This window comes from Hylobates moloch, unplaced genomic scaffold, assembly GCF_009828535.3.
Source record: "Hylobates moloch isolate HMO894 unplaced genomic scaffold, HMol_V3 SCAFFOLD_6, whole genome shotgun sequence".
NCBI classification, from domain to species: Eukaryota; Metazoa; Chordata; class Mammalia; order Primates; family Hylobatidae; genus Hylobates; species Hylobates moloch.
Window position 1 is genome coordinate 88,658,202 of NW_026652281.1, and position 12,338 is coordinate 88,670,539.

Below are 12,338 nucleotides of genomic sequence, written 5' to 3' on the forward strand. Positions count from 1 at the left end.
CTATGTCACAAATCATGGAATCAGAAAATCTTATACTTGGAAGAAGTTTAGAGGTCACAGAATCTAACCTAAAGGTATAGCTAGACTAAAATGTTTTGGGGAAGCTTCAGGGAAAATCTGGTTCAGGACAAAATTTGGGGTTTTTTTGTCTAGGAACACAATGCCTGCAAGAAGTGGTCAAATGGCCTCTACTGGAATGCAACCAGTAACAGGGAGCTCACTACTAAAGATGATTTAATTCAATTCTGTGTTTCTCTAACCCAAAGAAGAAAAAAAGGGCTGTCTTATATTAGACCCACTTCTACCACCTTGAATATCTCTAATGAGGTCCTGACTCCATGAAGACTGATTGGCTTTGACAGGTTGTCTCCAAGATGTGCCTTAGTGACTCAGCAGACTCAAGGACAGCAGTGCAGCCATCAAAACACACAGGCGGCAACGCACAGTGGTTTATGCCTATAGTCCCTGCTGCTTGGGAGATTGAGACGGGGGATCACTGGAGCCCAGGAGTTCAAGGCCACAGTGAGCTATGATTGTGCCTCTTCTACACTCCAGCCTGGGTAACAGAGCAAGACCCCATCTCTAAAAATTAAAATTTTAAAAAGAATACACAGAGACACATGCGTACTCACTCACATAATCTACTTACTGGCCTGACATCTCTGCAAACGACCAGCTCCATTATAATATCAAAAGAAGAGAAAGAGATGGAAAAAAAGAGAAAGAATAGAGAACGGAGGGAAGAGAAGAAAGTGGGAAAGGAAGAAAAAGAAGAGTGAGGAGGAAGAAGAAAAAAAGAAAAAGGAGAAGGAAAAAGATGGAATGGTGAGATGCAGTTTCATGGAACTGTATGGGCTCTAGCTGTTTTGCCCTCTAGAAGGGGAAAGTTATGTCTGAAAGTATTGTCACTGTCCGTAGACATTCAACTGAATACTTTTCAATCTTTTTAAAAAAATCATTGTAGAAGGGTAAATGTTGAAAATATTTACAATATACTGCCAAGTGAAAGGAGGCTACAAAATATGTAGGGCGTGATTTCATTTCTCATGATGTTATTAATTTCTATCTATAGACAAAATAGTATTTATCAATAAAGGTAGATTCATCTATATGTGTAGTGGCGTCTCTGGGTATATAACACAAAGATCTGAGTTATACACACACACACACAATCATGCCCCACACAACGACATTTCAGTCAACAATAGACTGCATATAAAATGGTGATCCCCTAAGAATTTTTTTTTACTGTACCTTTTCTGTTATTTTTTTTTTAATTATTGAGATGGAGTCTCACTCTGTCACCCAGGCTGAAGTGCAGTGGCATGATCTCGGCTCACTGCCAACCTCTGCCACCTGGGTTCAAGCAATTCTCGTGCCTCAACCTCCTGAGTAGCTGGGACTACAGGCATGTGCCACCATGCTTGGCTAATTTTTTTGTATTTTTAGTAGAGACGGGATTTTGCCATGTTGGCCAGGTTGTTCTCAGACTCCTGATCTCAGGTGATTTGCCTGCCTCATCCTCCCAAAGTGCTGGGATTACAGGTGTGAGCCACCGCACCTGGTCTACTGTACATTTTCCATGCTTAGATACACAGATACTATTGTGTTACAATTGCTGACAGTATTCAGTACAGTAACATGCTGTACAGTTTGTAGCCTAGGAGCAATAGACTATACTATATAGCCTAAGTATATAGTGGGCTCTACCATCTAGGTTTGTGTAAGTGCACTCTGTGATGTTCACACAATGATGAACTCACCTAATCACATTTCTCAGAATGTATCTCCATCATTAAGCAACATGGGACTATATAAGCATGTGTGTGTTTAGTATTACTGTTCTTTGTTTTCCATATTTTCTGCATTGATTAGTATTACTTTTATAAACAACTTTTTAAAAACTAATTTAAAAATTGAGGCTGGGTACAGTAGCTCAGGCCTATAATCCCCAAAGAAAAAAAGAAAAAGGAGAAGGAGAAGGAAAAAGAGATGGAATGGTGATGCAGTTTCATGGAACTGTGCGGGCTCCAGCTGTTTTGCCCTCTAGAAGGGGGCTTTGAGAGGCCTAGGCAGGAGGATCACTTGAGGCCAGGAGTTCAAAAACAGCCTGAGCAACATAGTGAGACCACATCTACACACACACACACACACACACACACACACAAATTTTAATTGGCCAGATGTAGTGGCATGCACCCACAGTTCTAGCTCCTCAGGAGGCTGAGGTGGGAGGATTGCTTGAGCTCTCTTTTGAGGTTTCAATGAGCTATCATTGTACCACTGCACTCCAACTTGAGCGACAGAGGGAGACCCTATCTCTAAATAAAATACAATAGCAATAAAAAAGTACACTTAATACCTATCCAGTCTTGAGATTAAAACACTCTACACTTCTAGTCTATTTTCTAAGATTCTTTTGAAATGGAAAAGTAGGGTATGACTGGTTGGCATCATTTCTAGATAACTGTAGGATTTTAATGGTGCAAAAAGACTTCATGATGATCTAATTGATCTCTTTCATTAGAAACATTGGGAAATTGAGTCCTAAAAAGATAAATAACTGGCTGGGCATGGTGGCGCATGCCTGTAATCCCAGCACTTTGGGAGACCAAGGCAGGCAGATCACCTGAGGTCGGGAGTTCAAGAGCAGCCTGACCAACATGGAGAAACCCCATCTCTACTAAAAATACAAAATTATCCCTGCATCGTGGTGCATGCCTGTAATCCCAGCTACTCGGGAGGCTGAGTCAGGAGAATTGCTTGAACCCGGGAGGCAGAGGTTGCGGTGAGCCAAGATTGTGCCATTGCACTCCAGCCTGGGCAACAAGAGCAAAATTCCATCCCCCCCCAAAAAAAAGACAAATAACTTTATCCAAACACGCACAGCTACAGTGACTGATGAGTCTCCTGTGAAGACTGTAAGTACATAAAGCCAAAATAATTCTTCCAAGAAATTTGTCAAAAATTGAAATCGTTGGATATGTAGAAGAGATCGTCAGAGCACATCTTCCAGCTAGAGAAAATGCCTAAAGTTTACAATCTGCATGCATCATTTGAACAAGAAAGCCAAAGCTGTGATGCCCACGTCTAAGCCCTCAGACCAGTGGTTGGTGTCATGGGACTTAGCCCTGGCCTGTTGAAAGGAGGTCATCTCACTGTAGCTAACATCGAAGCATCCCTTATGACATCCATGTTGTTAGACTGCTCAGCAGCCCCTTAGTGATGTAAGAACTTTTTGTAGGCGGCCAACAACAGGAATAGATCCAATATAATCACTGCCCTCCAGAAACTACCCTGAAGTTTGCCCCTTGAGCATCAAAGGAGAGACATCAAAGACAGGGGCTCCTAGCATGCTGACTTCCCCTAAAAAGCTGCAAGCCAAATCTACAGCACATGTATACATAGGTGAAACTGATTGATTTCAAAAATTGCCTTCTGATCAACAGCAACAATAAAACCATAGTGATAGCATGCCAGAACTGGAAAGGATCTTGAAAACCATCCAGCCCAAGTCTCCTGGTTTACAGATGAGGAAATTAAGGATCCTTGAGTTCTTAGAGTACATGTCCCTAACCCTGCTCAATCCTATCCCCACAGAAGGATCAAAATCTGCTCTCTTCCTAGGCTATAAATGCCAAAAGACAGGGCCCATGTCTCTGTTGTTTGTCATAATGGATGAACGGATGGATGGATGGATGGACGGATGGATGGATAGATGGGTGGATGGATGGATGGATGGATGGATGGATGGATGGATGGATGGACGGATGGCTAGCTGGATGGACGGATGAATGGGCTTTCCCAAGATTACAGAGCATGTTAACATCACAGCTCAGACTAGAATTCAAACCCTCTAATTACCATCCCGGTTATTCCGAATATTTCATGGTTTAACTTCATTTATGCTCAGGAACAGTGTGAAAAATATTCATAATTCCCTGTGTCAACATATTGACTTAAAAGAACTATTGGCTGTTTCCAAAAATGAAATCTACCCTTAAAGGATAAAGATTTGCCGCTCATTGGATTTTCGAAAGAAATATACATTTACGCATTCATTCGACAGATACTTTCTGAGCACCTATTATATGCCAAGTTCTGTGCTAGGCACCTGCTACATTTTGTTGGGATATTAGGATTATACATGATGTTATTTTCATTTCTCTGTTTTCTAAACATTCAGTAATATAATATATTGCACTTCTAAATGAAAAATCTTCAAAAGAGCACTCCATATGCTCTGGAATTTTAAACTTTTTGGAATAATAACAATATCTTGGGAGTATTAAGACTTCCAAGTAACTACTTTGGAAGATAAAATTTATATTGATCTGTAAGCACTGGTTTGAGTACAGAAAATGGGTCTCATTATTTTAAACATATTTGCAATGTTCTCAGTGCACAGTGCAGCAGCAAAACCCATTTCTTGCACTTGAAACCAGCCCTTCCTCACTCCACAGAAAGTGCCTCTATCAAAAGGTGCCTGCTTGAAGCCAGCACAGAAGTGTTAGTAAGCATCACCAGGAACAGCAACTGTTGCCACTGGGGAGCCCCAAGCTATGGACAGTCGTTCTTGTTCACAGAGATTCTGATAGCAGGAAAGAGCATTCTCAGTCAATGGCTTGAGTAATAGATGAATAAATGTATAAATGAACAAGTGAATTTCAAGAAAATCAAAAGTGGCTGAAGGATGCCAGACAGGTCTCCTAACCCAATGAACTCCCCTAATCTCCTAAAGAATCATCTCTCCTTGCAACTCTTCCTTGGCACCTAACATTCCACCATTATACCCCATTACTTTAGGAATTAGCAAACTACAGCCCACAGGCCAAATTCATCCCGATTTCTGCTTTGCAAATAAAGTTTTATCAAAACATAGCCACACCATTTATTTATTGTTTATGTCTATGGCTGTTCTCATGTTAAAAAGCAGAGTTGAGTACTTACGCCAGAGATCCTGTGGCCTACAAAGCTGAAAATATTTTCTATCTAGACCTTTACCAAAAAAGTTTGCCAATCCTCTGCTTTATGTTTTTCCTTTTTTTCCAGCTCCATTGAGGTATAATTGACAAATAAAAATGGTCTGTATTTAAAGTGTTTAGTGTAGAGTTTTGATATATGTATACTTTTTATATTGATTAGCACAATCAAACTAATTACCATATTTATCACCTCACATAGTTGTCATGTGTGTGTGTGTGTGTGTGTGTGTGTGTGTGTGTGTGTATGTGTGCATGGAATACTTAAGATCTACCCTCTTTGCAAATTTTGAGTATACAATACATTATTATACTGTGAGCTTTTGCACAGCAAAAGGAACCATCAGCAGAGTAAACAGACAACCCAGAGAGTGGAAGAAAATCTTCACAATCTATACATCTGACAAAGGACTAATATCCAAAATCTACAATGAACTCAAAGAAATCAGTGAGAAAAAAACAAGCAATCCCATCAAAAAGTGGGCTAAAGACATGAATAGACAATTCTCAAAAGAAGATATTCAAATTGCCAACAAACATGAAAAAATGCTCAACATCACTAATGATCAGGGAAATGCAAATCAAAACTACAATGTAATACCACCTTACTCCTGCAAGAATGACTGTAATCAAAAAATCAAAAAACAGTAAATGTTGGTGTGGATTTGGTGATCAGGGAACACTTCTACACTGCTGGTGGGAATGTAAACTGGAATAGCCACTGTGAAAAACAGTGTGGAGATTCCTTAAATGACTAAAAGTATAACTACCATTTGATCCAGCAATCCCACCATTGGGTATCTACCCAGAGGAAAAGAAGTCATTACATGAAAAAGATATTTGCACACACATGTTTATAGCAGCACAATTCACCATTGCAAAATTGTGGAACCAACCCAAATGCCCATCAATCAACGAGTGAATAAAGAAACTGTGTTATATTTATATAATGGAATACTACTGAACCATAAAAAGGAATGAATTAACGGCATTCACAGCAACCTGGATGACATTGGAGACTATTATTCTAAGTGAAGTAACTCAGGAATGGAAAACCAGACATGGTATGTTCTCACTGATACATGGGAGCTAAGCTCTGAGGACACAAAGGCATAAGAATGATACAATGGAAGTGGACTTTGGGGACTTGAGGGGAAGAGCGAGAGGGGGACAAGGGATAAAAGGCTACAAATGTGGGGCAGTGTATACTGCTCAGATGATAGGTGCACCAAAATCTCACAAATCACCACTAAAGAATGTACTCATGTAACCAAATACCACCTGTACCTCAATAACTTATAGAAAAATTATATATATATATATATAAAAGTGGGATATTGAACTCCCCTACTATTATTGTGTTGCTACTTCTCCCTTCAGATTAATTAATATTTGCTTTCTATACGTGGGAGCTCCAGTGTTGAATGCATGTATATTTACAATTGTTACATCCTCTTAATGCATTGACCCCTTTACAGTTATATATAAGTCGTTATACAATGACTTTTGTTGTCTCCTTTTACAGTTTTTGGCTTAGTCATTTTGTCTGACATGAGTATAGATATCCCTACTCTCTTTTGGTTTCCAATTGCATGGAGTACCTTTTTCCATTCCTTCACTTTCAATCTATATGTGTCCTTGAAGCTGAAATGAGTCTCTTGTAGGCAGCATATTGGATCTTGTTGTTTTAATCCCCTCAGCCACTCTATGTCTTTTTATTGGAGATTTAATTCATTTACATTCGAGGTAATTATTGAGAGGTAAGGACTTATTGTTACCATTTGTTCATTGTTTTCTGGCTGCCTTGTTGATTCTTTGTTCCTTTCTTCCTCTCTTGCTATGTGATTTGATGATTTTCCATAGTGAGATGTTTTGATTCTTTTATCTTTCATGTATCTACTATAGGTTTTTGCTTTGTGGTTACCGTGAAACTTACATTAAACAACTATGGTTATAACAGTCTATTGTAAGCTGATAACAACTTAACTTTGATTGCATACAAAAACTCTACACCTTCACCCCACACACACATTTGATGTTTATAATGTCACAATTTACATCTTATTATATCATGTATCCATTAACAAATTCTTGTAGCTGTAGTTATTTTTAATAGTTTCGTCTTTGTAATCTTTATACTGGAGTTAAGTATTCTGAATTTGAATGTATTAAGTATTCTGAATTTGACTGTACACTTATTTTTAATGGTGAGTTTCATACGTTCATGTTTTCATGTTACTAATTAGCATCCTTTCATTTGAGCTTGAAGAAGTCCCTTAAGCATTTCTGGTAGGCAGGTATAGTAGTGATGAATTCCCTCAGCTTTTATTTGTCTGGGAAACTCTTTACCTCTCCTTCATTTCTGAAAGACAGCTTTGCCAGCTAAAGTATTTCGGTTGGCAGTTTTTCCTTTCAGCACTTTAAAAATATCATTCCATTACCTCCTGGCCTACAAAGTTTCTGCTGAGAAACCCACTGACAGCTTTCTATGGCTGTCATATAAGGAGTCTACTTATATGCACATCTTTCCTCTTACTGCTTTCAAACTTCTCTGTCTTTGATTCTTCCCCGATATTAAGTGATTATTTTAAATGCATGCCACATTGTACAGAAATCAACACTCCCTCCCATAATTCTGTGCATCTGGGACTATAGAAATATCACTGTCCCTGTCCCACATATTCAAATTACATTCTCAGGTCACAATAATAAGTCTTCCCATAGGGGACCTTCCAGAAGAGCAAGCTATTTCCTCAGCTCATATTTTCCTGTACTGTAGCATGCACCAACAATCTATGCAAGAAGTATACATTGGGCAATAAGGAGGGGCTTCACCAGCAAGCCTTCGGCTGTCGACAGACATAAAATTAGAGACAAACACAAGAGATTAGCTCAACATACTGGCAAAAGTTTCTGTAACAACTTGGGAATAATTCTTTATTTCATTCATGGTGGAATCCCCACTGTTCAGTACATAGATATTGATGAGGTAAGCCAGTGAGTTACAGAGCCACAAAGAAATGATGTCACCTTGGAGCTGAGGCACAAGACCCATGAAAAATCCTAGGATGCCCTCTCCCTAATAGATGGTTGCTATGGAGTCACAAAGTCTGCAGTACTTCGGTTCTCTGCCAATGAATTGTACCTCGGTGATAATATGGAAGGGATTTGTGAGGACAGCAGCAAAATGAGTGATTATCTCTCAAATTGCCTTCTTGATAACTTGGTCAAAGGAAGATGAGACTTCTTTCTGCACATTACCAGGTCCTAACTCCTCAATCTTGTCACATTCCTGGTAATGCTGTAAAACTTTACTGTGAATCATATTTCTAAGGACTCCTGAACACAGCCTTGGAGTTGATGCTTACAATGTGCTAAGGCCTCCAATTGATGCTCATAATATGCTAAGCACAGCTAAAGACATCAGGAAGCTGACATGCCACCCAAAAATATGTTGTCTTATTGTTGGAAAACCAGGCTCATCTCCCACTTGGATGAGCGCTTTCACATATATAAGCAACTGAGACTGGATGGTGAGACCAGAGCCCAGAAGCACCTGACTGGCTACATCTGCCATAATGTCACCTTCAAATGAGTCTCTTTGACTTTTAACAGTTTGACTATAATGAATCTTGATGAAGTCTTCTTTGGACTGAACTTGGTTGGAAATCTTTCAGATTCATGTATCTGAATGTCTATATCTCTCCCCAGATATGGGGAGTTTTCAGCCATTATTTATTCGTTGTTATTGTTGTTGTTTTGAGATAGGATCAGGGTCTTGCTCTGTTGCTCAGGCTGGAGTGCAGTGGTGTGATCATGGCTCACTGCAGACTGAACCTCCCAGGCTCAATTGGTCCTCCCAACCTCAGCCTCCTGAGTAGCTGGGACTACAGACATGCACCAACATGCCTGGCCAATTTATTATTTTTATTTTTTTAGAGATGAGATCTTGCTGTGTTGCCCAGGCTGGTCTCAAACTCCTGGGCTTAAGCAATCTTCCCAAATTGGCCTCCCAAAGTCCTGGGATTACAGGCATGAGCCACCATGCCTGGTCCCATTACTTATTTAAATAAACTTTCTGCCTCTTTCTCAATCTCTTCTTCTTCTTGATTTTATAATGCGAATGTTAGCTCCCTTGATGGTGTCCCATAAATCTTAGAGACTTTTTGATTCATTTTCATTCTTTTTCCTTTTTCCTCCCCTGACTGGATATTTTCAAATGATCTGCCTTTGAGTGCACAGATTCTTTCCTCTGCTTGATCAAGTTTGCTGTTGATGTTCTGTTTCTTTTTTATGATTTCTACCTCTTTCTTAAACTGTCATTTTGTTAAGTTACTGTTTTTCTGATTTTGTTGACCTGTGTTCTCTTGTAGCATACTGAGCTTCCTTAAAACAATTATTTTGAATTCTCTGTCAAGCAATTTGTGTATCTCTATTTTGGAGGGGTTAGTTACTGAAAAAGTATTATGTTCATTTGGTGGTGACATGTTGCCTTCATTTTTTTGTGTGTTTCTTGTTGCTTTGCATTGATATCTACACATTTAATGGGGCTATCACCTCCTCCGGACTTTGTTGACTGGTTTTAGTAGCAGACCTTCACTTATAGGTGGGTATAAGGGCTCTAGCTCAGTGAGTGCAGCAGTACTGTGTCTGGTAAAGGCATAGAAACATAGTCTGTGCAGCTCTGTCAGCTAAGGTCAGTGTTGATGAAGATTGCAGGACTCCTCAGCAGCCAGAGCTGTGGGTGTCTACAGCAGCAACAAGAGCTTTTGGGATCTTCAGTGCTGAATGCTTCAGGGTACTCATGATCTTTTTTTCTCCCACAGAAGAAGTCATGGTCAAAGGGATCTCTCTTGGCACTAGCTCATAAGTGTGCTCACAGTGGAGGTGGCACCAATTTTTGATGCACAATCCTTTGTGGCTGATACTGATAGCCACCATCGTGCATCTTTGCTTCCAGCAAGCTCCAGATATCTCAGCTATGCCCAACTCTTCAGTGATCATTTCCTTGCAGTTATTCTCTGGTTTTTGCTCCACCGTATTGCTTAGGCTTGTAATTAGACTCTTGAGCCATCCCAGGGATATTTTCATTTATGGATGACTATCTAAGTGTTTTTTTTGTTTGTTTGTTTTTTTAGGGCATGGTGGTGCATGCCTGCAATCCCAGCTACTCAGAAGGATGAGGCAGGAGGATGGCTTGAGCCCAGGAGTTGGAGGCTGCAGTGAGCTATGATTGTGCCACTGCACTCCAGCTTAGGTGACAGAGTGAGACCCTGTCTCCTAAATAAAAAAATAAAGTAGAATATATATAATTAGGAGGGAAACAGTGGGTACAAATGGACATAAAGACTGGAATGATAGACATTGGATGCTACAAAATGTTGGAGGGTGGGAGTGGGGTGAGGGTTGAAAAATTACCTATGGTTATAATGTTTACTATTCAGGTGATAGGTAGGTACACTTAATGCCCAGATTTCACCACTACATGACATAAGCATGCAAGAAAACTGCACTTGTATCCCTTAATTTTTTTAATTTTTTAATGTAAAGAGAAAACTTGAGGATGCTACAGGTTTTAGTGGGCCAGGGAGAACATCACAGGGAAGAAAACGAGCACAGAAAGGAAAAACTGGGAGCGTGGTACATAGACTTCATCTACTTTGCAGTTCTGCTTGACCTTTGATTAAAATGGAGATGAGACTAACGACTAAGAACTGTCAAGTTTTGAATAGTGAGAGTGTCAGACTTCAGAATCAAACTCAAACAGCTTTCTTTTCAATGAAAAGAAAACTCAATATTCTAATTTTTCTTCCACCTAACAGGTCCTCTGCTTGCACACACATCACTTCACTTTCCTTTCTCTGTGGTCTGAAGAGTTAGAGAAATTGTTTTAGATTCCACCCATCCCAAGTTACGCACTTCTAATTTTTTTTTTCTCAACTGACCTCATTTAGCAGGGTGGAAGGCAGCTTTTTCTAGTCTATTAAGACTTCAATAAAATCATCCATTTCTAGTTAACTGGAATAGTATTCACATTTAGACCTGCATATTAATTGGCTGATAACGAGATGATAAAGCTGCTTTTCTCTGCAGGTGTACCAATCAATTTCAATGAAACAGAAAAAATGAGTTCTTTTCTTGTTGCATCTGAAATTAAAAAGTGATTTATATTTTCTAATAAAGTGGTTTTCATTGATCTCCTTCTGAAAATGTATGGTTTCATTTGCACCCTTTTAAATTATAATAGTTTCCGTTTGTAAAAGAATGATTTTCCAATATCATTTCTGACTTCCAATTGATGATTAACTTTAATATGGATTTGAAGGGAAATGTTTGGAGGCGAGGTGTAGGGTATTAAGAACCTCCATCTCCCCCAGACCAAAAAAGCCTGCTACTTTTAATGAACTTAATATCCTCAAACTACAGAATTATTTTCCTAAATACAGTGTTTTGTCAAAGGAAGTTATGTTTCCCCCCACCAAGAAATCTCTTTCTCTATTTCACAAGTTTCCTTTTGTCATAGAATTTTATGCCTGTGCCAATTGTTTTCCATTTTTGTTGTGTCAGCCTGGCTGCAGGGCAAATGTGGAAAGGAGAGTTTTGTTTCTTTCTTCCCCCTGTCACCAACAACAAATTCTTACTTGGAGACACTCAAAGAATCCTGTTGTTATCAGCTGAATTCTGACAGTGTGAAAACTGGCAGAGCAATTACATTTCACTTTAATTTAATATTATGGTCTTCTCAACCATAATAATTAAGCAGCCATGAAAGGAAGCTATATTCAGAACATGTGATGGAAAATTGCAGAGTCCAGGGCTGCTGTTGAGGGATCTGGGTCATCTCATTTCTCGGCCACCTAGAGGCATCTGGATTCACAGTCAGGCTTCAAACAGGTGTTGAGTGGAGTTAAGAGACCATGCGGGCATTAGACCTAATTTAAAACAGATACCAGAGGCTTTGTCTGTTTAACCACATAGGAGAAGAATGTTGGCTGATAAATGAAATCATGGATGGATGAATGGATGGATGGATGGATGGAAATGGATGGATGAATGGATGAATGAATGAATGAATGGATGGATGGATGAATTTATGGAAAGGCAATTTGCAGCTCTGATGTAAATCTCACCTTTGTGATATGATTTGAGTGCCCCCTACGCTCAAAAATATTTCTCTCCCTCTAAGTCTCACAGTGCATGAATATTTCCTAGTAGTCCCAGGTGTTTTTGCCTGGATTAAATATTCCCTTCTTATAAATTATTTTTTAATGTACTTTCAAGAGGCAAGACTTGGATGGGCAACATTTCAGTGGACTTGTTCATCACCTTCCTCCCCATGTATCAAGATATCGTGGA

The 12,338-nt window shown here is 39.4% G+C and overlaps 1 pseudogene; it reads right to left on the minus strand.

The window, feature by feature from the left end:
• Positions 1 to 7,669: 7,669 nt before the first annotated feature.
• LOC116470432 (mitochondrial carrier homolog 2-like) lies at positions 7,670 to 8,559 on the minus strand (annotated as a pseudogene).
• Positions 8,560 to 12,338: the final 3,779 nt, after the last annotated feature.